Here is a 27,541-nt window from a genome sequence, read left to right as displayed (position 1 = left end):
ACTCTTCAATGTTGCAGTGGATGTACATTCTGGGGTCTTCAGCATATACAACTCCCTTAGGAATTTGAGAAAAAGCACCTAAGGTATCATCCTTCTTTGCTATCTTGGGAACTAACTGAAATACAGGCCTAGGTCTTTTTATTACTTCAACAACAGTAGGGTTTGCTATGTATTCAATTGCAGAGGTGGATGCCATGATTAAATACCTTTTACTACCGTGGATGGATGATTGCTTGGAGTGTGCTTTCTTATTGCTCGAAATGCCTTAACTCAGAATCTTCGCGCTCTCTGAAAATTTGAAATCATGGTGAAATGAAATGGAGCCAAAACCTTACTTTTATAATGTCTTTTCGCCATCTACCACATTAATTGCATGTCGGTTAAGTATTCACTTAACATGATCTATCGGTAATAAGTAATTTTTCAACTTCTTATCTCTAACTGAGGGAATAATTAGCACATGTCATTAGATTGCCAAACCCTCAAGGAAATTTTCTTCAATTAGATGAAGAACTTCCTACTGGTGGAGCACTGGTTTGTTCTACTAGTGGAGGAGTGTTCCCAATATTTAGATCAGCTTTTCTAATCCATTGTTTTGAGAATTCTTGCTTAACCTCTTCAACTTTTTCTTTACCTTTCAAGCTAGCACTTTTGTTGTCTACCGGTGTTCCTTTACTTCTACAAAATTTAGCAATATGCCCAATCTTGTTACATGCATAACAAGTTACATTATTCTTCTGAATAGCTTTCCCATAACCTATGCCGGTTTGTGTTCTACATTGATTTGATAAATGTCCAAATCTTCCACAAACATAACATCTTACATTCATTCTGCAGTTTTCAGAATTGTGACCAACTTTGTTGCATTTGGAACATTGATCGGTGGGTGTTTTGATATTCTAATAATTTGTAGATCTACATTCATTTGCTCTATGACCATACTTATTATAGTTAAAGCATTTACCATTGAATTTATAAGCATTAGGTTGTCTTACCGGTTTGTTGTGATCCTGAGTATTTGCAGTACCAGAGCTTTCACCAACTTCAAAGCCAATTCCAGAAGTGTCACCTTTAGGTTTTTGATTCTTCAGCAAGGTGCCAAGTTCCTTTGAGCTTTTCTTGAATTTTTCTTTGTGTTGATTTGCAGTTTCCAGTTCTCTTTCCAAGATTTCTTTTTGTCTCATCAGTTCATTTGAGTCATTCTAAGTATGCATAAGATCTATCTTCAACATGTCATTTTCATAGCTAAGTCTTGTGTTCTCATTTGCTGCATCACTTAGTCTTCTGGTCAATTCTTCTTCATTCTTCTTCCTATCCTCAATCTCTTTGCAAAATCTCATAGTCATATCCTGCATTTCATTTTTTGTTGTCATGATCTCTTGTTTCAACTTGCTTATCATATCATTAAGTGATTCCTTTTCATCATTCTCATTTTGCAGTTTTTCACAAAGTTCTCTTCTCTTATTTCTTGCAACAGTAAAATTTTCTTGAAGTGCCTGAATGATATCCTAAGCTACCCTTAAATCATCTTCTAGTTTGATATTTTTTAATTTCTCTACATCATAGTCTATAAGAGTTCCTTCAAGTTGCTTCATCAGATTTTCCATCTTTACCAGTGACAAGATCTTCCTCAAGCTATTAGGCTTCTGAAAATAGAGGACCAAGCTCTGATACCAATTGTTAGGGGTCCCACAGATACTGAGAGGGGGGGGTGAATCAGTATCTAACCGGTAATAAGAATTTCTTAAGTTAAAACATGCAGAACATAATATAACAGTGTACCGGTATGCAAGAAATAATGCAATAAACAAAATCAAGAATATCCACATGAAAAGTACACCATAACACAAGATGTTAATGAGAAAACCTGGTGTGGGAAAAACCTTGGTGGGATTTGTGACCCACAATATTCACTCACTAGCCAATAAGAGGATATTACTTACAATAGGGGCCTGCACATGCAGGAAGGCCAACTGCCTAGAGCTCACTGCTCAATGGGAAGTCACACTGACTTACAAATAAGGATTATAGTAATCCAATAACTTGTACTGCTTTACAATAGCATCTTCAATGCCATATTTAGTACCGGTTGTAGGTCCTCGGGACAACTGAGAGGGGGGGGGTGAATCAGTTGTCCAATAAATTCAAACCAAAATCTTATTAACCAACTTAATGCTTAGTACCGGTAAGATAGTTAAGTATGTCGGTAAACAGTGTTAATAGAAAATTGCTATACCGGTAAGAATTAGTGCATGAAACATAAACATAAAGTCATCCACAACACATGACACAAATATTTGTATGTGGAAACCCTGTAAGGGGAAAAACCACAGTGGGAAACCTTACCCACAATCAGATGATACTACAGCAGATAGTAAGTGTACAAAGAGGGGTCTGCACATGCAGAAAGGCCAACAGCCTAGAGCTCACTGCTCAATCACAGATGGGAGTCACACTGACTATAGTTGGATGGTTAAATCCAATGAGAATGTACTGCAAAAAATAGCATCTTCATATGCTGGATTCAGTACCGGTGTAATGCTGATATGCTTCTACAAAAACCTAACTTCACCTTCAAATGATGTCTTTGTGTATAACTCTGCTTGATCTCGCATATACCCTTCCATAAATCTTTTTCACATTCCACACATGATCTTACAAATAAGATCTTACATTTATACCATACCCTAAGACCAATTTTAGTAGGTCGACTCTACAAGATATTACAATAAAAACATTTTACAAATAATACAATATCCGATGCAATAACCGATTGAACATGTCAGCTTAATGCATTTACAACAATAATAAATCATCTCCATAGTGTGCCATGCTGATCTGGAAAAGATAAACCTGCCGGTGTAACCCTAGATAACCTGGACCTATTTGCCGGTAAAAGCAAATATGCAAATAAGAATATGCCAATGATTATTACTTCAAAGAAAAGTGTCCACATGATGTCTTCGACATTACCAAGTGTCTTCCATGTCAATGCAGGTACCAATGAACATTATATCCTACCGGTTAACCATATACCGGTGACTGTTGAACAGTTTACTGATTGCCGGTGAATGTTGCTGGATCTCCAAAATAGGTGTATTTAGCAGGTGTTGACATCAATGACAAAACCATACCAAAATATGAACACGGGTTCCTGCTCTGTTCTTTACATATACCCTTTGACTTATATTTCGCACATTATGTCTACCTAATATTTTCCTTAATGCTTTTTTCAACCTCCTATAAATGTCTACAATGATCTCCTTTATATATAAGAGTCATTTTACAATTTTCCAAGTCAGCTTACAATAATAAACAAAATATTCTATAACAAAATTCATGTCAGCCTCTGTGTCGGTATACTTGTTTTCTTCTGTGCCGGTGCTGGTGTCCTAAGTGTGATCTGCTGATGTTGGTGCACTATCTTGTTGGTGTAATGCTTTGCTGGTATAATGTCTTGCCGGTGCCATAGGATTGCAAGGTTGCCATCAATGACAAAACCTTCAATCACATACAATGTCTCATTGGAGTGTGCATATGCCAACAGGGCCAAGCTGGGAAAGATGGAATGTGTGGGTGATAGTGCAAAGATGAGTGTTGGAGGTTTCATAAATGTTGGTGAAGGGTCAAGCGTCTTAGCCCTAAATGTGCCCTATTTTTGGTCTACAAGGTGAGGTGGTGGTTGGTAGCTCCTATGATTTTCTTTTTTGATGATTTTTTGTTTATGTGTATCATCCCAAATCTCTATAGTTTTAGTGATTTTTCTGTTATATCTATGTGGTGTAGGTAAAGATGTCTTCTATAGAGGCAGTTTTTTTAGGGGCTTGGGGTATATGGGTTTTTGGTATGTAATGGATGTATGGGGTTCTTGTATGCTCAAATTTTGAAATAATGCCAAAGAATTAGTGGGTTTGTAATGAATTTATGGAGGCTATAAGGGGGGAGGTGTTGGTTGGTGGTGCCTGATTTTATCAGCCTTTTTGTAAAACTGATATGTAAACTTTTACTCCATTATAATAAAATAAATTATTATTACCGAATAAAAAAATTAATTAGGTCTCTTAATTATTTTATTCACTTAAGCTAAACTTAGGTGCTTTTTACTTTTATTAAATTAGGTTAATAATAGCTTAATTTGTGTCATTGATTATGATTGCGAAACTTGGAATGGGGTAATTTAATCTATCTTTAGGGTTTGCATCTATTAGATAGTTTAAAATAACTGGAAGACAACTGAGAGGGGGGGGGCGAATTAGTTGTCATAGATTAGCCGAACATTTAGCAATTAAAACTTTAATACTGGAACCCAAAACATTAATATTGGAATGCTTAAACCAAATAATATAATAGCAGTTAAACCAAATAAGCATAAAAAATAATCACATAATAAATACCATCCACATGACACCAAGATTTATATGTGAAAAACCCGGTAAAGGGAAAAACCACGGTGGGAAGCCTACCCACAGTCAGATAATACTTCTGCAGTAAGTATGTGAATTAAAATTGAGTGGCCTGCACTTGCAGTAAGACCAACATCCTAGATTGCACTTCTCATCACAAAAGGATTCTCACTAACTATATAGAAATCCAGACTACAATCCGAAGAAGTGTTTGAAATAAAAAGATAGCATCTCCTATGCCTGAGTACAGTTCCAGTTAACCTCAATACCGGAGGACTAAATCCTCTTACATAAACCCAATTTTATCTCCAATTATCGACCAAATACTCTGCCTGAATGATATTACATTATTCATGTATTACATATCCATATCATATTCCTTGACCTTATACCTATTATCCTATATCATGATGATCTACAATGAGATCTTACATCATATATATACAAACCCTCAACCATAAACAATCAGGTTGACCACCAGACAATAAACCAATTACCTTTATTACAAAACATGTTGGCCTTAGACCAAACAAACAATATCCAACACATAAGACATCTGAGAAACACATCGAGAGAACCAATCCACATGTTACATTAAGCCGGTCCATAACCTAGATCAATCAGGACCCAATATAGGTCCATACGCTAAAGCAATGATCTTCATCCACCAAGTCTCGAACATGATCACCAACAACAACTTGAATCTCCACCAAAAGCTTCACCAACACCACTTATGCATATCATCAAAGATCTTCATCAAAAATGTCTACCGGTAAAACCCTCATCGAAACCACAAGCCAAGCTTCCAATCAAACATGATAGAATATGATCACCAGACCAAAACCAACTTACTGAATATGAACATGAGTATCATGAATAAGCCAATTTCATAACCAAACCATACCAGAGCCTACTGGGACCAGAAGTGTGCCGATAAATCATCTGAATAGCTAGTGTTGACATCAATGACAAAACATCAATGCAACACAATCAATTCCTCCAATTATCCAACAATCTCCCCCTTTGGAATTGATAGAAACACTAGATGTGAAAAACATCTAAGTACCAAGAAATGCCAAACAAGTCTCCCCCAATGGAAGACAACCAACAATCTCTCGCATAAAGATATAGAAATGAAGTTCTGAAACAAAGACCAAAATCCCCCTGTGAATGATATCTCTGTAAAGCTCTGAATTACACATATATCTCTCCCCCTAATGTATACAACTCCTTAAGTTTTTCTTTTTTCACATCAATATCTCTCTCCCTTTGACATCAATGCCAAAAATCTAATAAAAATATCAAAGTAAAAACATAAAGCATTGAACCTCAAAGTTGACTACTCCCCTTGAGCAGTAGCATCCCCACATCAGTGTCAGAATGAATGATATCTCTAAAAATTCATATAGGACTGATGCTAAAAAGCATCAATCAGTTCTATGTCGGAGGGGCAGAAACCCCTAACCTGTCTCTTAGATACTCAAATGGTTCTTTAGGTAAAGGTTTAGTGATCATATCTGCAATATGCTCTTTAGTGTTCACATAAACCAAACTGACTTCATTTTATTCCACCTTCTCCTTCAAAAATTTATACTTGATATATATGTGCTTTGTCTTAGAGTGAAATACCAAATATTTTGATATGTCAATAGCAATAGAGTTATCACAGTGAATAACTACCGGTCAAATGCAATGCATTTTGATATCCTTCAACATTTGCTTCATCCATAAAACCTGTGTACAGTTAGTAGCAGAAACAACATACTCAACTTCAGCAATAGATAAAGAAGTACATGATTGTTTCTTGCTGATCCATGAAACCAACTTCTTTCCAAGAAAGAAAGCTCCACCGGAAGTACTTTTCTGGTCATCAATATCTCCAACCCAATCAACTTTTGTATATGCACATAAAGTAAAGTCATCATCCTTAGGGTATCACAAACCATATTCTGCTGTACCTTGCAAATATCTAAAAATCCTTTTCACCGCACTCTCATGATTTTCTCTAGGATCACTCTAAAATCTAGATGCAATACAAACAACATTCATTATGTCAGGCCTAGTCTAATTCAAATAAAGTAGACCTCCAATCATAGGTTTGTATCTTGTAGGATTTACCAGTACAGAAACATCTTTCCTTGTCAATTTCTCACCTGTAATCATAGGAGTACTTACCGGTTTAGAATATCCCATACAAAATTTCTTCAACAATTCCCTAGCATACTTAGTTTGAGAAATGAAAATACCTTTTTCAATTTGAGTAATTTGCAAACCTACGAAAATTTTCATTTCCCCAATCATAGACATTTCAAATTCTTCCTCCATATTTTTAGAAAATTCCATGCACAACTTTATTCACCTCCAAAAACAATGACATCAACAAATACTTCAATAATCAGTATATCATCATCAGTGATCTTATAATATAAATTGTTGTCAGCATTACCCTTAGTAAAACCAAGCTTCTAAAGATATTTATCCAACCTTGCATACCAAGCTCTAGGTGCTTGTTTCAATCCATATAAAGCTTTCCTTAACCTGCAAAACATGTTTGTATCATCTGATAGTGAAAAAATATCAGGTTGCTCAATATAAGCTTCCTCATCAATATCCCCATTCAAAAATGCACACTTAGCATCCATCTGATAAACCTTGTAGTTTTTATGGGCAGCATAGGCAAGAAATAATCTTACAGCTTCAATCCTAGCTACAAGTGCAAAATTTTCACTGCAATCAATATCTTCCTTCTGAGAATATCCTTTACAAACCAATCTATCCTTATTCCTTATAACTTGACCATCCTCATTCAATTTATTCCTAAAACGCATTTAGTTCCAATAACATTCTTATTTTTTAGGTCGGGGAACCAAAGTCCATGTGTTATTTTTTTGAATTTGATCTAATTCTTCTTCCATAGCTTTCAACCAATATTCATCTTTACATGCCTCAATTAATGATACAAGTTCAACTTGAGAAATTAAACATACCTCATTAGTTTCCAATCTTCTTCTTGTCATCACTCCATTGTTCTTATCCCCAATGATATGATATTCTAAATGATTCAATCTCACATACCTAGGAGTCCTTTGACTCTTTGTTCCTCTTCCCGGTTCTTCAGTTACTATAGAATTTTCTGATACTGTCGAAGTAACTGATTCAATACTATGTTCCGGTAAAGGTGCTACTAGTTCAGATATAATCATTTCCACTGTCGGTTCCTTCTCATAAACTTTGATTTGACCTCTATTCAACTCATCCACTTTGACATTAGCACTCTCCACAATTCTATGCAATCTCTTGTTATAACATCTATATGCCTCGCTTTCATTAGAATAACCAAGAAATATGCCTTTATCACATCTAGGATCAAATTTTCCAATGATGTCATCTCTCCTAATATAACATCTACTACCAAAGATTATGAAATACTTAACTACAGGTGTAGTTCGAAACCATAATTCATAAGGTGTCTTACCAATTTCTCCTTTGATATGTACTCTGTTGAATGTATAAACCGTTATGCTCACTGCTTCTCTCTAGTAGATATGAGGTAGACTAGCTTTCATCATCATTGTTCTAGCAGCATCTAAGATAGTTATGTTCTTCCTTTCCACAACTCCATTTTGTTGAGGTGTCTGGGGAGAAGAAAATTGTCTTCTTATACCATGCTTCTCACAAAAGTTATTAAACTCACCGGATGTGAATTCTCCATCATGATCTGACCTCAAACATTTAATCTTCATTCTTGTCTTAGTTTCCACTTTATCCTTAAAGATTTTAAAATTTTCAAATGCTTTAGATTTTTCCCTTAGAAAAGTAACCCACATCATTCTAGAATAATCATCAATGATTAGCAAAAGATATCTATCACCTTAAAAAAAATTAACTCTAGCAGGGCCACACAAATCAGTATGAATAAGATCAAGAGCATCATTGTATTTATCTTGTATACTCCTAAAAGAGTTTCTGACCTATTTAACCATTTGACATTCTTTACATACCGGATTATAGGGCTTCACAATATTAGGTATATCTCTAACTACCTTAGTTGAACTAATCTTCACAATGTAATCAAAATTTACATGACACAGCCTTTTATGCGATAGCCAACTCTCATCAATTTGTGCAATCAAACATGTGTTCTGTTGGTATATGTACAAAGTTTGATGACATGATGGGACTGTATGTTGTCATTGATGTCAATATGCTGAAGTATGAACCGATATATTGAAGTAAGCAAACTGGCAAGTGAACCGGTATGATGGTATGAACAGGTATATGCAAAAAGTGAACCAGTATATGCAAAGTTTGTATCAGGGTTTCATTTGATATGTCTACCGGTTGATGTATTCCAAGTCTATGTGATTCGACTGATGACATTCTGTGATGAGTTAGCATTGGAATGAAGATTAGATTGTGTTTCCACTTCAGCCTTATGCGCGTGAAGAATTTCCTTGAGGATCTTGCATGAAGAAGATTGATTCTATCTACCTCGGGAATGTGCAAAATCTTAGTAAATGGTGGAGAGCGCGTGATGGGTTATCAGCTTCTAGAAGCGGTGAAGAACAGATGATGGAGAATGTCTTGAGATTTGTTCAAGATTGTTTTACCCTATGTAATGTGTTTAAACGACCAAGATTGGACCGACTATATTGTTAACCTAGATGCTTAGGGTTTTAGGTTTTGGCCACCGACCTAATTGTTTTCTATAAGGTCGATGATGATTTTTATTTGAAGTTGCTGGAAAATGAATGTGTGTGAAGTGATTCGTACCAAACCAAAGGAGTAAGCAGAGATTTGCAGATTGTGATTGCAGATGTAAAGAAACTGAAACGGATTTGCCTTGGCATTGAGTGTTGTTATCAGATCAGTGTATTACCTATTGACTTCTAACCATTTTAGTAGATGGAAAATCCCTTTATTGGGTAGCTTTAATAGGATTTTTATAAATCCTTTAACAAGGTGACTCAAAATCATTGAGTTCTTCAAATCGTCTTACAAGGTAACCTTTAACAGGGTTTTAACCTCTAATCGAGTATTTAGCCATCCCTTAACCTGGTGATCCCTAGCAGGATCGGTTCCTAACAGAACCTGTTGTAAAGTCTTTAACTGGACTAGGCTCCTAACAAAGAAAACTTTAGAAGAGTTCAAGAATAACTTATGGGTATTCATCCCCATTGTGGTTTTTCCCAGTCGGGTTTCCACGTGAAAAATTAGTGTGTTATGTGTGATGCTTTTTTATGTGATGATTTAGTGTTTTTTATTAAGCGGTAAAGCATGTTGATCCAATGTTCATTGTATTTCTAATGTATTACTTGCTTAAGCATATGGGTGAATTTGAGATGAGATATTAGGCTTTGAGAAGATCTAGATGTTACAGGTTTATGTCTTTTACAGTCTTACTATGTTTTACCGGTAGTGCCTTGATTTAGATTGGTGATATTGCTTACCAGTTAGTGCAGTCTTTGTAGTTTAAGTTGTTTAAGAACTTTTTGTCCATACTGGTCCCCCCCCCCCCTCTCAGTGTCTGATGGGTATTTATTGTTCATCATTATTCATCATGTTCTCACTGAAATTCAAATGAAATATATAACCTTTTGTATGTGTATCGGTTGCAACCTCCAAACACTAATACATTTGGCCTCAAATTCCGATGATCTATGGGATTTCTTTTGCTTTGTTGGATTGATTTTTATTTTTTTTCAAAAATTGCCTCGTGTTCGTCGGAATTCCGACGTGGTAAAATTTCACGTCGAAATTCAGACTAAAAACTGATGTCTTGAAATTTTACCTCTACATTCTGATGAACACGGATTTTACCTGTTGATTGGCATATGTCGGTCCGATGATTTTCATAGCCTCTTGATTTCTTCTTACTCATCAAGATAATATAAGTTGATGAACTCTCTTCCTAATAATCAGTGTGAGTTATCTTGCTAGTCGCATCGGCCATTGGAATGGCTTAAAATATGTTCAGGTGATGAGCATGATTTCCCCGAATTCTTTTCCCTTGGCATAGCTCCTCCCAATATGTTATGTCTCTTTAGCATAATATTTTACCCTATATCATCTTAACCTTTGCCGATGCTTTTTACTTTTGCCAATGTCCATCGAGAATTACCGATAGCATCATTGGCTATCAGCAATACAACATTTCTACTTTGCTGCTAGTGTGTGTTATGTTGATGGACTTCATCGGTGTATTATATCCCGATCACGTGCTTCTAGTTATATTACCATTAGGTTGACTTTTTTCCGATAGTGTAGATTTTGTATTTCACATCGGAATTCTATTGAACACATGGTATTTTTAAAAAAAAGTAATTACATGCCATCATTATACGTGGGCTCATCAGAATGCAAAAATTGGGAGGAAGTGGGCACAATTGCTATAGATAGACGCTGATGAAGAATTCGCCTGTGGCAATGACAAGTGACCTTTTCTCATTCACAATCTGCTCTTTCTCTTTCTCATGAGTCCCTGTTGGGAACCGAATGTGGAACCTCTTCCTTGCAAATTCATCGCGCATGGGAAGCAACCCATTGGAGATAGAAACCCTAAACCCTAGGGAATTCACTCTACTTTTACTCACCAAATTCAAATTGAAGAAAATTGTAGTAGTAGATGGTGGTGCTATTGACACAATGGTCGTCACCAATATTGTTACTACCTCTTACCTCCTGCACTTCATGTTGTGTATTGTACAAGAGGTTAGTCCTTTCGTTCTTGTCATTAAGATTTTTTTGCAAGTTCCTTTGCTTTCCTTGCATTCTCTTGTTCACTTTGGTATCGGCTTTGGCAAAATATGGATCCTCAACCTCCTTAACCTCTCCATTTTGTGGCTGCCAGTCATAAAGACAAGTCATTGGACATACCAATCGCTCCAGTTATGATTCACTATCTTTTTGTCATCAAAATCTTTAGCTATTGATTCCATTATAATTTGATCTTGTGTAATGAGAATCCCAAATAAAAGTCCATAATTGAACATGTTGCTCCTCCCCTTGGTTGTTTATGATGTTAAGCCTCAATTCCTCAAGCTACATACCCCTAAAACATCCACAGAATAAGATTAAATGCATCAATAATGAGTAAAACTTAAAATGAGGGCAATTTTTAGGGCATAATTGTTGCAGATAGATGCTTGGCAGTAACTGTACAAGAGGTTGGTCTTTTCATTCTTATCATCAAGATTTTTTTGCAAGTCCCTTTGCTTTCTTTGTATTCTCTTGTTCACTTTGTTTAATGGTATCCACTTTGGCAAAATATGGATCCTCAACCTCCTTAACCTCTCCATTTTACGGTTGCCAGTTATAAAGATAATTCACTTCATAGCTTCTAGAGGGGTGAACAATTCTCTGTGACTATAAACCCTTCCAGCCCTCAAAATAGCCCTTTGTATGGAAGCAACTTTTCTAGGTCCAAGGCCAGCTACAAATTGCTGAGGAGAAAACATCCATTAATGCGATGATGTTAGGTTTATTGCAACACCAACTTGGTTGGTTACTATAACCATTACAGGTTCGACAATTCTCTGTGACTGTAAACCCTTCCAGCCCTCAAAATAGCCCTTTGTATGAAAGCAACTTTTATACAATTATTTAGGGCTCAATGGGTAGTTGGTTGTACAATTTTCCCCATTGAAAGGGTCTCTTCATTTTCTCCAATTAGCAGATAAAATTCCTCATCCTGGGATGACTCTTTTTATCATAGTAGAAAAAAGCATTTGGGGAAAAAATCGGCAAACCAAAAGTAATAGATTTTTTGAAAAAACTGGGAAAAAATCGGCAAAAAAATCAGATTTAAAAAAAACATAACAAATTGTAGAAAAAGAGACAAAAACTATTTTTAAAAAAAATTTAAGGGAATTTCCATAGCATAGAGATATAAAGAGAAACTAAAATAGAGTTTAACCCATGAATTGTAGAAAATTATTTTTTGTTGTTTATATTCATATTGTTGATTCAATCTTTATGTCAGCAAGACTTTTCCGCTTTTTATTGGATGTACGTTGTTCTACACTTCTAGCATATTCATCAATATCAAGGGCCTTTAACACATGGGGATATTTTTTGACATGTTCAACTGCCATTTCTTGTGTTTCCTCATTCATATCATCTATATCTTGTCTTGCATCTTCATATTATACATCCTCAACCATTTTCTTGGCTAGTTCATGACTCTGGATGAATTCTAGTATCATCCAATAGATCCATAACATGGTTCCCAGAACTTGCTTGCCTGGAAAAAAATCAGAAAAAATCATATTTAAAAAAAACACATAAAAAATTGTAGAAAATTGTAGAAAATTAGACAAAAACTATTTTAAAAAAAACTTAAGGGCATTTCCATAGCATAGAGATACAAAGAGCAACTAAAATAAAGTTTAACCCATGAATTGTAGAAAATTAATTTTTGTTGTTTATATTCATATTGCCAATTCAATCTTTATGTTAGCAAGAGTTTCCTGCTTTTTATTGGATGTTCGTTGTTCCACACTTCTAGCATATTCATCAATATCAAGGGCCTTTTACACATGGGGATATTTTTTGACATGTTCAACTGCCATTTCTTATGTTTCCTCATCCATATCATCTATATCATGTCTTACATCTTCACGGTATACATCCTCAGCTATTTTCTTGGCTAGTTCATATGACTCTGGATGAATTCTAGTATCATCCAATGGATCCATAACATGGTTCCCAAAAGTTCCTTGCCCAGAAAAAAATAGGAAAAAAATCATATATAAAAAAAATTGAAAAATTGTAGAAAAGGAGACAATTATTTTTTTTTTTTTAAAATTAAGGGCATTTCCATAGCATAGAGATATAAAGAGAAACTAAAATAGAGTTTAACCCATGAATTGTAGAAAATTAACGATATTTGGAGCTTTTATACGATTATTTAGGACTCTACGGGTAGTTGCTTGTACAATTTTCCCCACTGAAAGGGTCTCTTCATTTTCTCCAGTTAGCAAATAAAATTCCTCATCCTGGGATGGCTCTTTATATTATAGTAGCAAAAATTGTTTGGGGAAAAAATCGGCAAACTAGAAGTATAAGATTTTTTGAAAAACTTGGGGAAAAATTTAAAAAAATCAGATTTAAAAAAAACATAACAAATTGTAGAAAAAGAGACAAAAACTATTTAAAAAAAAAACTTAAGGGGATTTCCATAGCATAGAGATATAAAGAGCAAGTAAAATAGATTGTAGAAAATTAATTGTAGAAAATTAATTATTGTTGTTTATATTCATATTGTCGATTCAATCTTTGTGTCAGCAAGAGTTTCTCGCTTTTTATTGGATGTTCGTTGTTCCACACTTCTAGCATATTCATCAATATCAAGGGCCTTTAACACATGGGGATATTTTTTGGCATGTTCAACTGCCGTTTCTTGTGTTTCCTCATCCATATCATCTATATCATGTCTTGCATCTTTACAGTATACATCCTCAACCATTTTATTGGCTAGTTCCTATGACTCTGGATGAATTCTAGTATTATCCAATGGATCCATAACATGGTTCCCAAAAGTTGCTTGCCTGGGAAAAAATAAAAAAAACATAAAAAAAAATCAGATTTGAAAAAAACATAAAAAATTGTAGCAAAGGAGACAAACTATTTTTTTTTTAAAACTTAAGGGCATTTCCATAGCATAGAGATATAAAGAGCAACTAAAATAGAGTTTAACCCATGAATTGTAGAAAATTAATTGTTGTTGTTTATATTCATATTGTCGATTCAATCTTTATGTCAACAAGAGTTTCCCACTTTTTACTGGATGTCTATTGTTCCACACTTCTAGCATATTCATCAATATCAAGGGCCTTTAACACATGGGGATATTTTTTGACATGTTCAACTGTCATTTCTTGTGTTTCCTCATCCATGTCATCTATATCCTATCTTGCATCTTCATAGCATACATCCTCATTCATTTTATTGGCTAGTTCATATGACTCTGGATGAATTATAGTATCATCCAATGGATCCATAACATGGTTCCCAGAAGTTGCTTGCCTGGAAAAAAACGGCAAAAAATCGAAAAAAAATCAGATTTAAAAAAAAACATAAAAAATTGTAGAAAAAGAGACAAAAACTATTTTAAAAAAAAACTTAAGGGCATTTCTATAGAATAGAGATATAAGAGCAACTAAAATAGAGTTTAACCCATGAATTGTAGAAAATTAACGATTTTTGCAGCTTTTATACGATTATTTAGGACTCTACGGGCAGTTGCTTGTACAATTTTCCCCACTGAAAGGGTTTCTTCATTTTCTCCAGTTAGCAAATAAAATTCCTCAGGGATGGCTCTTTATATCATAGTAGCAAAAATCGTTTGGGAAAAAAATCGGTAAACCAAAAGTATAAGATTTTTTTTGAAAAAATTGAGAAAAAATTGAAAAAAAGTATCAGATTTTAAAAAAACATAACAAATTGTAGAAAAAGAGAAAAACTATTTTTTAAAAAAACTTAAGGGCATTTCCATAGCATAGAGATATAAAGAGCAACTAAAATACAGTTTAACCCATGAATTGTAGAAAAATAATTTTTGTTGTTTATATTCATATTGTCGATTCAATCTTTAATTCAGCAAGAGTTTCCTGCTTTTTATTGGATGTCCATTGTTCCACGCTTCTAGCATATTCATCAATATCAAGGGTCTTTAACACATGGGGATATTTTTTGACACGTTCAACTGTCATTTCTTGTGTTTCCCCATCCATATCATCTATATCTTGTCCAACATCTTCACAGTATACATCCTCATCCATTTTCTTGGCTAGTTCATATGACACAAGGTGAAATGAGTCCTAATGGATATTGGTTCTATCATGCATAATCATTTTTCATTTTATTTGTTAGTTGCATATTTTGTTATGGGTTAATAGAAATCTGGGTATTGTATAGAACTTTAAAAGAAAGTAGAATCTAATAAAACACTATATTTCATTTGATGCTATCAAGAATTTTGACTAGTTTTCTTCATAATGTGTATCTTGTATAGTTTATCTTAATATTGTCTTTCTTGTATCCTGTAGCAGTATTGGAAGAATTATCATAACTTTCACTTGAACTATTGGATCTTTCTATAAATTGGAGGATAAGTCTATAACAATGATATCAAGAGACTGACAGGAGCGATTGGCTTCATTACAAGGGAAGGGCAGTCTTTGTCATGTTTGTCTTCCTCAAAGTATGGTTGGTGTCTATTAAGTTGTTGTCTTGTAAGGGTGTTTTGAAGATTGAGAAGAGACTTTTGATGGGTATTAATCTCATTGTTGTCAAGTATGCATGATTGGAATTGAATGTTTCCAAGGTTTAGGTGCATTAGAGGGCAAATGATTCCTGAGACTGACACTTCAATTAAATAATTACTGAAAACTTTGAATTGCTTGCTTGTAAATGAATGTTTTAAATAAAAGGTTACTTTATTATAAGTATAGTTTATTAATTGAGATTACTCTGAAAACACCTAATTAAATTATCTTCAAACAATAGTAGACCAATTCCTTCACCCCTGACATAATGTCGTAGTTAGTCTTACTGAATTTAACTTTTCTTTGAAAGACCAATAAGATAGAATGAAGCTTGACATCCAATCCTTCAAAATGATAATCAAACTGAAACTTAACCTAAACTATAATAACATAGGATAGCACATTGAAACAATCTAAATGGATAGATTTATTACAAGGAACTAAACAAACAATCAAAAATATAAATACCATCAGAGATGAAAAACACTTGATCTTTGTATTGAAATAAACATAAGATAATCAATTGATTACATATAGTACAATGTCTTTTCACCAGTTTGGCATTTCCTGAAAATAAACCAAGATCATTACATCAAAGGCATCTATATGAGTTGTAATCAAAATATAATATGCAGTTAGTATTATTGAATTTAAATTTACTCTGAAAGACTAATAAGACAATTTTAAGCTTGACAACCAATCCTTCAAACTGATATTCAAATTGAAAATTAATCTCAATCACAATAACATAAGATAGTACATTGAAGCAATCTAATTGAATAGATTTATCACAGGGAACTAATCAATCAATTGAAAAATTAGATACCATCAAAGATGAAGAACACTTGATCTTTATATTAAAAATAGATAATAAACTAGTTGATTTCAATAAATATTGTCATCCACCAACTTGGTAATGTCTTTCTTAAAAAACAAACTGCATAAGCACTGCATAAAAGATTGTCTTGACAGAGTAAAAAATATAGATGAGATTCAGTTCCACAATGAAAGGGCATACCCTTTCATTTGGATTTAAACTTAACTAAGACTAACTAAAGACTAACTAACTAAAAATTGACATTTCCTTGAGACCTTTTCAAAAATCAAGTCTGATCTCCTAGCATCTTGCCGTATTTCTGAATGTGCTCTAGGTATTTTGCCTACTTTTATGTATCTCCATCATGAATTATGTCCCTGACAATGATCTCTCGTGTGAAAAAATTCTCCATCTATTCTATAGTCTCCTTTAATTCAATTCCATTAGTTTAGGCAATATCAAGGGTGACATTGAGAAGACTTTGGCATTTTGAGATCCATTTATCCTTATCTTTAATCTCACCTTTTTGATCAACCAATTCTGGGAAACCATACTGAGTTATGTGCTTGCACTCATCATACTCAATTTGTAATTGTTCATCAAATTTATTGTGTCTTGCCAACAACTTCTTTATCTTTTCAATCTCCTCCATTTCTTCTTTGGCTACTGTTCTATCATGCAGTCCAGTCCCCAATCTATTTTGAATCCTATTGTGTGAGACTACATTATCCATGTTCTTCTGAAAAACTATCCAAAACTCTTCCAGAAATCCTTGCAAAGTCTCAAATCTTTTGGTTAACAAGAGAGGGGCAATATATGTCCTCACACTTTGCATTTGTTTAAGCATTTTCTTGTTTTCTTGTTGTAATTCCTCACTTTTTCTTCCACTGTGAGTTATCAGGAGAAAGAACCATTGGCACTGGTTGCTCACTTCTTCTTAGTATTTCTTTATACAATCATTTATATTGGTTTCTTTCTCTTACTGTCCTAACCATTTGTGTCTTGTTAAACTTTGAGATATCTACTCCAATATCTGTAAAAACAATGGGATCAATCTCGCCAACTTTAAGCTTCATCATATGGCCAAACGCCTTATCAACATCAATAATCTTAGGTATTTTATTAGGAGGATATAAAGCCCATAAAAATAAGGATTCCTCATCTTGATTGAACCTTGACCTAATGAACACATCATTTAAGCCCTGTATATCTAATTTAAACTCCTTATTTTCTGAATGTAATAAACTATCAAAAATAAATGAAGCACTAAGATCCCAATTAAAAAATAACATCACTCCAGTCTTTGTAAGTAGTTGTTTCCCCTTTTGAGGAGTCATTGTAACCAATTAAACATCTATTTGTTCTTTTAACTTCCTCAACGGTTCAGCTTCATTTTTTAGTGTAATGTTGGGAATAGAATCCCTCAACTTCTTTCCTTTGAAATTGTATAAAAATGATTTAAATTCTTTTGATTGTATAAAGAAATCTTCTGCAACAAAGGCAGAATATTCCTTCAACCTGTAATCAACCTGAACCTCCAATTTTATCACAATTTTCTCTTGCACATTGGGATCTTCTTCCCTTTCTGGTACTTGATACATAGAGATGGCTGCATTTTCATCTGATTCACTTTTTGCTTCCTCCTCCTCAGTTTCCATTTCCTGCAATCTTTGTCTCTTTTCTACCAATTCTCTATTCATTCTATCAATTACCTCTTGGGCTTCTACATCCTCCATATTCCTAAACATATCTTTAGCCTCCAGACTTGAGTGCAAATAATCTCCCAAGTTTTTCTTTTTCTTGCAAGAATGAATATAACCTTCAGGATCATAATTATTCCTGACATAGTGCTCAAAAAAAATTTATTCTTCCATCAATTTTCTGTCAATTATATCATAAGCTTTAGTAGACACTATTATAAAATCACCAAAACTTAGTGTTCCAGGTAGGAAGGCTTGTTTGCATAGATCCACAAAATGCTTAGCATTTCACACACTCAACTTCCTTACAATCTCTAAGTAGGCTATTCTATCTGGAACTAATTTAGGCAACATATAAAGGCTTCCCTCAAATCCATATATATTCTGAAACATGTGAAATATTTGTTTACAAACCAGTCTCCCCAGTTATGGTCAACAATTCCCCTTTCATCACAATCCTTAGGCCTTAAAAATCTCTTAATTCCATCAGAGATAGATCCTTCACATGGAACCCCATATATTTTATACAATGGTTTCACTATACTTAATATAATTGGATCTCATATACCAAGAATCCTAAAGAGATGTCCATAATTGCATGGGTTGTTCTTCACCTTCCATGTTCGTTGTATTCAATTTTAAATCTTATGGCCACAAACCCTTCACATGTCCATAGAACAAAACCAAATGCATTAAAAGTGAATAAAATTTGAAGGTAGGGTTCCTATTATCTTTAAGGTTTAGAAAACCTTCATGTAACTTCTCTACCAGATATGCAACATAATCAAAAGGCCTGGGCTCATACATTTGTATGTCAGAAACTAAAACCAATGGCCCGGTACTCACCAAATCAAGCACCTCGACTCCTCCTACTTGCTCGCATGACATGTATGTATACTGCAAGTAGTGTCTAAATAAATCAATGCTAAATGGTGGCCCATCTTCCTTAGTCAATTTCCCTGGCTGGCTTTTTTTTGATAGAAATTTTCCAACTAGTGTATGTAGTGTCCATCCTAATTAGATGTTCTTCCTCTAACTCCCCAAAGGATAGGGGTTTTTTGGGGTTGGGATCTAAATTAAAAACTCCATTCACAGTACCTACAGAAAACCTAATGAATGCATCACCATTTAGGAATTAAATGTATCTCTTCACGAAATTGTAATTTCTAACCAGAACCTCCAGCAACCTTATGTTCACAAAGACATTTGGGACAGTTAACTTACCCAAATTTGTCATCCAAGGATTACAAAGTGACATTTCCTTGTTTTTTCTCAGATAATGGAATAGGAACAATTCGTGTCCCCTCACCTTAGTCCAGACATCCCTGACCTCTTTGAATCTATCTTCCAACCGGTCCCTTCCAGGCAGGTGTTGCTTCGACCTTCTAAACTTTGGGCCGGGTGCTTGCATTTGTTGAATCATGTCTTGATTCAGTCTTCTAATAGGAGGCACATCCTTTCTCTTAGTCTTCTTTCCCTTAGATTCTAAAATCTTTTCCGTCCTTTTCTTTCCAGTTAAAATTGAAGCATCCATCTCTATAATCACAATCCTTCGCTTCAATTTTTCAGAAACTCAATGTATTCTCTTTGTGAATTATCTTTCGCTTGTGTGACACTCAGATTAGGAAATTTTAGTTTATATGCCCAATGCATCTACATATAGATTTGCATTGATGAGTTTCTCATAAAATTGCCTCATGTGAACCATAGATGTACCTTCTGCAAGCATTAAATAATAAATCACTATTTTGGTTTTGAATTCAGATATGGCAACGTCTCGATGGCAGGTATCTCTCTGATATATACTTCCTTTTGGCACCACCTGCATAACCCTTCTTTTATTTTGGTGCTTTACTCTCCTTTATCAGGATATCCTTAGCCGATAACTTATCTTCTATTGTATCGGTGTAAGTCAACCTGATACTCCCATCGGGCGTCGGGTTAGATCATTAGATATCATATCGATGAGCATTGTTTCCCCAATGACTTTCTCCTTTGGCACAACTCTTCCCATTGTAGTTGATTCCATCATCATAGGTCTTCCTAATGACATCCTTGTTCCACTTAATCGACTAACTCCTCCATCAAGTATAGGGATAGCTTGAAAAAAATAATAGCGATAGGCAAAGATTTCCCAATGAAGTATGTTTCATCGTTACATGCTTTACCGATGTCTTTTTTTGGCATTGGGGTAACTCAAAATAACACATCCCGATCCCTTTGGTTATGCTGATGACCTTATTTTCATTATAACCTTTGCCGATGGATTTTCTTCATTGCCTTTATCAGTATATGATACCCTCATTGAATGTTGGTCTTTTTTGTTCAAGTGTTCTTATCAGGATAACTTAACCTGATAATGCAATTTTCAATTATTTGCAAACTTTACTTCTTCTTAGGAATACGAATATTAATAATTTTCTTAATGGATTCAATATAAACTGAACAAAACCTCTAACATACATAGGAGCTCTACTTTTTCTCATTATGTTCCCTGATATGCTTTTGAAATATACATTTTGGCAAGACTTGTCAAAGTGAAAGCTCATCCATGTCAACCATCACATAAAACCCAGCAGTAACTATTCTTATGATAGAAAGTGTTCAATGTATAAAATCAAAAGAAAAAATATAAGAGAATAGCATTTTTAAGAGCATAATTAATTTGAAAAATTATGTGCTATCAGATCTTACCAGAGTGCTTTGACATTGTTCTAATATAGTTGTTGATCTTGTGATCTGTCAATGATTGTTGTTCATGATGTTACTGTGTTGAATGTTCAATTGTTTTGGTTCATTTTGCAATTTTTTTATGTTTAAGTATTTCAATTTGGTATATTATACTGAAACATCATTTCATAACTAACATTTCAAGTTCTTTATAACTAGTTCTAAAAAGACTTTCATACTTGTGACATCGGTTTGCTTAGTTTGTGAAGGTTATAGATCAAAGTTTTGTAATCTAAGTATGGAATGTGAGTCTAAGAAAAGACTCAGTAAGGGCCCTTTCTATCCCTTGATAATTCTCTAAATTTCTAATCCTCCAAATTTATCAAAGAGTTTCACATGAAAGCAAATTCCAGAACTGATTAGTGTCTTTTTTAAGTCCTTTAATAAAACCCGATACAATATCAAGTATGCTAATATGCAAAGGAATAATAAACCCAAACAACTTCCAAACCTCCTTAGCTACAGAGAAGTCAAAGAAAATATGTCTAACTATCTCTTTAACCTTGCAAATGTTACACAAATCATCATTAGAATGTTTAGATCTGATAGGTAACTTATCAAGTAGAAGCAACCATTTAAAAACTTTCTTTTTAGGAGCAACAAGAGAGTTCCAAATATTCTTAAACAGATTGCCCCATTTAGAAGGGGATGAATTAGAATACCAAACAGTATTAACATGATTAACAATACTCTCATTATACATCAAAGAATTATAAATAGAAATAAATTTAACATCACATCTTTTGGGTAACTGCAAGGAGATCATACAATTTTAAGCATTTGCCCCCTTGATTTTTGGTAAATTTTTAGTTTATAAATGTGGACTGTGCCTACCGTGGGATGAAATTGTTTACTCATTTTGCTAGGAACCTATGTTCTGATTATTTTTTCATTTTGTCCAATATCATGGCATTTACCTCAGGAGGACTTGAAACAAATAAATTGGGAAGGTGAAAAGGCCCTTTATTCAAATTGAAAATTTAGTTAGCAATAACATACTAGATACAAAAGAAACACCACATGACAAGGACATAATGCAAGTAATTTACCTTGTGGAAAACTGAATTAGGAAAAAACTCTAATAAATAATCTATTATCATCAATATACTAGTAAGATCTATGCTATGCTCAAATTGATCATTGCTAAATAGGAAATAAGGAAAATCACAAATTCCTTAACTATCTAAGCAATTCAAACATAAAACCAATGAAATAGATGCAAAATGGAATTAAATTAAACAATATGAAACTCCCTATTGTGCATCATGGCTTCCATTATTCTTCTACTCTCTATGCTATGATGGCTCTCAGATATTGCGCTGACAACCTGCAATTGACACAAAGATTTAAAGTTCGTGATTGCTGAAAATGGAGATTGAATACTCAATTTATAGATTTCTGGAGAAGATTGATTGAAAGGTGGAACACAATAATCAAGAGGTGGAACTCAGGTAAGCTCACATGCTGATTGATAGTTGAACTACTGACTTAGAGGTGAAATAGAATAGATTGAATAGATTAAAGGAGTTAACTGATTGAGAAAAAGCTAACTAAAGGAAGAAAAAGAATGATTGGAGGAAAATTAATTGATGGCAAAGCTAACTAGAAGACGAAAATAGAGATTGGAGAGATAAATGATTTAATTAATTGATTGAATTAATTAATTAATTTAGCATGTGCTTGCACTTTGACTTAGATTTTCAATTTAATCTTTGCATGAGATTTTAATTCAAATAATTGAATTTATTCAATTTAGTATTTGAATATATTTAGAACTTGACTTTGATGTTCAATTTGGTTTTTGAAATCATGCACATGTATTTGAAATTAGAAAAAATTAGAAGAATTAGAAGAAGAATAAAATTAAATGAAATTAGAAGAATTAATCAGTTAATTAAATAATTTAAAGAAACTATTTAATTATGTAGAAATGGAATTTAATTAAGTAATAAAGATTATTTAAATTAAAGGATTAAATTACAATTAATTAAATAATAAATATTTAATTAATATTTAGAAAAGGGTTAATGATTAGATGACTAGAAATAGAAATTGAGAATAGAATTTATTTAAATAATAAAAATTATTTAAATTGGGGAATTAAAAAGAATTAATTAAATAATAAATATTTAATTAATATTTAGAAAATGATTAAATGATGATAGAATAGGAAATAGAATAATTAGAAAGATGATGAGGAAATATGAAATTAGAAGAATAAGATTAATTAAATTAATTAAAGAATTAAAGAATTATTTAATCAATTAGAGGAATAATTAGTACATGATCAATGAGACATTTTTAGGTGTCTACATTTGCCCCTCTTTGAGACAATGTCGAAATGATATTGTTTCAAAGAAAATGATTTTTTTTGCCCTAATCTGCCTTGGTACCGTTGTATAGTGTAAATATGCCCCCTCGAAAAAGGTGGTTGAAAAATTAAAAAATTGAGACCATGTTTTCGATATCAGTATAATAAGCAATCGTGTGAAGTTTCGTGCGATTTCAAGATCGTTTGAGTAGACTACAAGGTGTTTGAAGATGGTGGGGACCATGGGCGTCGAGGTGTCAAAAAAACCCTAATTTTGAGCTATAAATAGAGATTTTAGGTTTTCATTTGCTCATTGTTGGCATTTCAATATCAAGAGATTGTTGATAGTCAGTAAGGATATTGAGAAGGTTGTTGAAGATTATTGATATAACTGAAGAAGGATGATAACTATCTTTATAACATTATTTTATCATTGATGTCAAGGAATTGATTATCTGATTCAGTATGATGTTGCCATATCTTGAGAAGATTGATTAGAAGAGAATTAAGATGTTGGTAAAAGACACAAAAAGAATGTGATGAATAAGGGGAGAAATAAGTTATTCAATGGGCAACTATTACCGAGTTAGACAATGATGAGATCATGATGTTTAGATTATTTTGATGTCCTACATATGTTGTTGATTGTAAGGTTAATACTAAACTATGTCACCGAGCAAAGAACCTAGTCGCTAAACCCTAAGGAACCTAGTCGGTAAACCCTAAGGTTAACGATATCAGTTAATGAAGGCAAAATGTCTACCAAGTAAAGTTTAGTATCTACCGAGTTGCAAATGAGTTATGACAGTGTGCATGGGATGGATAAAAGCATTATTTAATGAAGGACAATGATTAGCTAGAAATGTATAAATGATTGGTATGTCGTGCATGAAGTTTGTTAAGGATCTATGGTAAAGGAAAATCGGCAGGAAGATCTATAGCGCAGATTGAACCGCAATAACCTTGTGCAAGTTCCAAGAAAGGACTGCAAGTCTCGAGGCAAGGTAAAATGTTTTCAGATCGAAGGATACATTGAACCTAGTCAAGTTTGAAGATCTGATGGCGAAGATTGATCATGGAAAATGTGATCAAGGAGATTGAGCGGTTAGCAATTGTTTATAAATAAGAAATTGTTGATAAACAATGTATGCGGGCAAGTGTATGCACAGGGATGCTACATAGTGATTACCGAGCACAGAAGCTTGAAGACCTGTTTGAATAGCAGAGTAGAGAGCCCATTAGAGGGACAAGATAAGTCCTATGACTAGATTGTTTTGAGCAAATAAGAATCTGCTTTAGCATTTTAGATGTGAAGTTGCAGATAGATTTTTATTTATGTTATTTTATAAGTGACAGAAAATCTCTTAACCAAGTGGACTTAACAGTCTTATATGTAAACCCTGTAGCAAGGTAACATTCTAAATGAGTGTTTGAAATCCTTTGACAATGTCACTTCTAACAAAGTGAAGATCCTAACAGATCTAAGGGAAATCCCTTAATCGGGTCACATCTAGCAATGTGTTTGTAATATTTAACAGGATTTTCTTTTCACCGAGCATACTCTAGAAGAGTATATTTCTTAGTGGGTCTGAAATCCCATAGTGGTTTTTCCCTATTTGGGTTTCCATGTTAAATCTGGTGTTATGAGTGTTACTATGTTTATGTGTTTATGAGTTTGCATGTTTGGCAGTTTTGGTTATATTGCTGAAGTATAAGTTACCGAGGTTGAATCTATTGTTTTTATGGAAGTTTAAGTTTGTATGATTCACCCCCCCCCCCTCTCATCTTGTTAGCTATTGGCATCTATACTTTACATTAAGTATCAGAAATATCAATTGGTATCAGTGCTTTGGACTCCGGAAGAAAAGTTTAAAGGTACTAGAGGCAAAGATCCGAAAATGTATAAAAGGGATGCACCGAAGCTAAACAAGTCAAGTTTCTCCACATGGCAGAAAAGGATGAAGCCTCATTTATCAGGAATTGGAGAATATGCAACATATTATCTGGAGAATGATTATATTGCACCGAGCACCAACCCTATGACCTTGGAAGAGATAAAGGCAAAGCAAGAACATATTCAAGCTATGATTGAAATTACATCAGCATTAACCAACTCAGAGTTTAATGATCTAGAAGGTTGTAATGATGCAAAAGCAATGTGGACTAAGCTCATATCTATGTATGGAGGTGATGAACATGTTCAAAGAGAAAAAGTAGATAGTCTAAGAGGACAACTTGAATCCATGAAAATGAATGAAGGTGAGAACATAACCCAATATAGTACAAGACTAAAGAAGATTGTCAATCAAATTAAAGGAGCAGGTGGAACTATTGAAGAAAAGGATATAACAAGTAAGTTGTTGAGAACCCTTCTACTAGCCTATGCTATTCGAGTCTCTGAAATCAATGAATTGAGGTCTATACCTAACATGCCAGTTTCTTTGGATGCTACTATTGGTAAACTACATGCATTTGAGTTAAGTAATTTTGATAACAGTGGGTCTTCGGTAAATAAAGTAGAATCTGCACTCAGTTCTTTTCATATTGGTGAATCTGATGATTACAATGATAGAATGAGTAAGTCCTCTGAAGGAGATCACAGTGGAGCAAGTGAAAGATTTTGCAAGAACATGGAAAAAGTGCACAAACTGTATGAGGAAATCAAGAAGTAAGAAGAATTTGAAGCATTATTAGCCAGAAGGTTACCGAGAGGAAAAGGTAAGTATAAAGGAAAGCTACCTTTAAAATGTTTCAATTGTGATAAGTTAGGACATATGGCTTCTAACTTCCCTAACAAAGAATCTAGTGAAAAGAGAGAATACCGAGATAACAAGCAGAAAGATAACCAATACAAAGGACACAGAGACTTCAGAAGGAGAGATAGAAAGACATGTCTAGTAGCAGATGAGGAATCCAATGATGATGAATTTGATGAAATTGATACTGAGGAAGTTGTTTATGTGGCTATTAAAGATGGATCTGATGAAGAAAGGTATGAAGAAAAAGCCCTAATATCTCACATAAATAATAATGATTCTTCAATCATAGATAGTGGATGCTCACATCATATGATAGGTGATAAACACAAGTTTGTTAAATTAGAGGACTATGATGGAGGCTATGTAAGATTTGGTAATGATGCACCATGTCCAGTGAAAGGTAAAGGATATATAACACTTCTTGATAATGCTAAATGTGATGATGTATACTGGGTTGAAGGATTGATATACAATTTGTTGAGTGTAGCACAGCTAAACAATACAGGATATCGAATAGAATTTCAGAAAGGAATAGTCAAAGTTCATGACAAGCATGGGAAGTTAGTTGCTACCGGGACACAAACAAAAGGTAATACATTTCATCTTGACTCAACTCGAAACAAGTGTCTTTATGCAAAGATAGATGATACCTCGTTATGGCATAAAAGGTTTTGTCATGTAAATTTTGATAATATGATCAAAATAAGTAAGAAGCACCGAGTAAGAGGTCTACCGAGTCTTGAAAAACCTGAGAATGCTATGTGACGAGGATGCCAGATGGGTAAGATGACAAGATCAAGTTTCACAAGTAAGTCCTACACTTCTAAAGGAATTTTAGATCTAGTTCATACTGATCTTTGTGGTCCTATGAAAGTTCAAAGTTATTATGGTGATAAATATTTCATATTATTTGTGGATGATTACTCAAGAATGATGTCAGACACATTTTTAAAAGACAAATCAGAAGCTTTTCAAATGTTTAAATGGTACAAGGCAAGAGTTGAAAATGAAACAGGAAGACAACTGAAATGTCTTAGATCTGATAGAGGAGGAGAATTCACTTCTGATGAATTTAACTTATTCTGCAATGATCATGGTATAAAGAGGCAAGTATCTGCATCGAGAACACCTTAGCAAAATGGGATAGCTGAGAGAAGAAACGGATCAATTGTGGATTGTGCTAGAACCCTGATGATAGAAAAGAGGGTACCTCAAACATTTTGGAGAGAAGCAATTAGCACTATAGTTTACACCCTGAACTGCGTTCAATTGAAGAAAGGAACTATGAAGACACCTTATGAGATCTGGTATGACAAGAAACCTAATGTAAGTTATTTTAAAATCTTTGGAAGTAGATGCTATATTCACAAAGATGACAGAAATGGAAAGTTTGATCAGAAAAATGAAGAAGGAACATTTCTTGGTTATTCTTCTACATTTCTTGGTTATTCTTCTAGAAGTAAAGCATTTAAATGTCTGATCAAATCATCTAACAAAATAGTGGAAAGTGCAAATGTGAAAATTGATGAATTTGCAGAAAGAAATGATGAAGGA

Source organism: Cryptomeria japonica, chromosome 3, assembly GCF_030272615.1.
Source record: "Cryptomeria japonica chromosome 3, Sugi_1.0, whole genome shotgun sequence".
Taxonomy (NCBI): domain Eukaryota; kingdom Viridiplantae; phylum Streptophyta; class Pinopsida; order Cupressales; family Cupressaceae; genus Cryptomeria; species Cryptomeria japonica.
Note: the sequence above shows the minus strand (reverse complement) of the source record.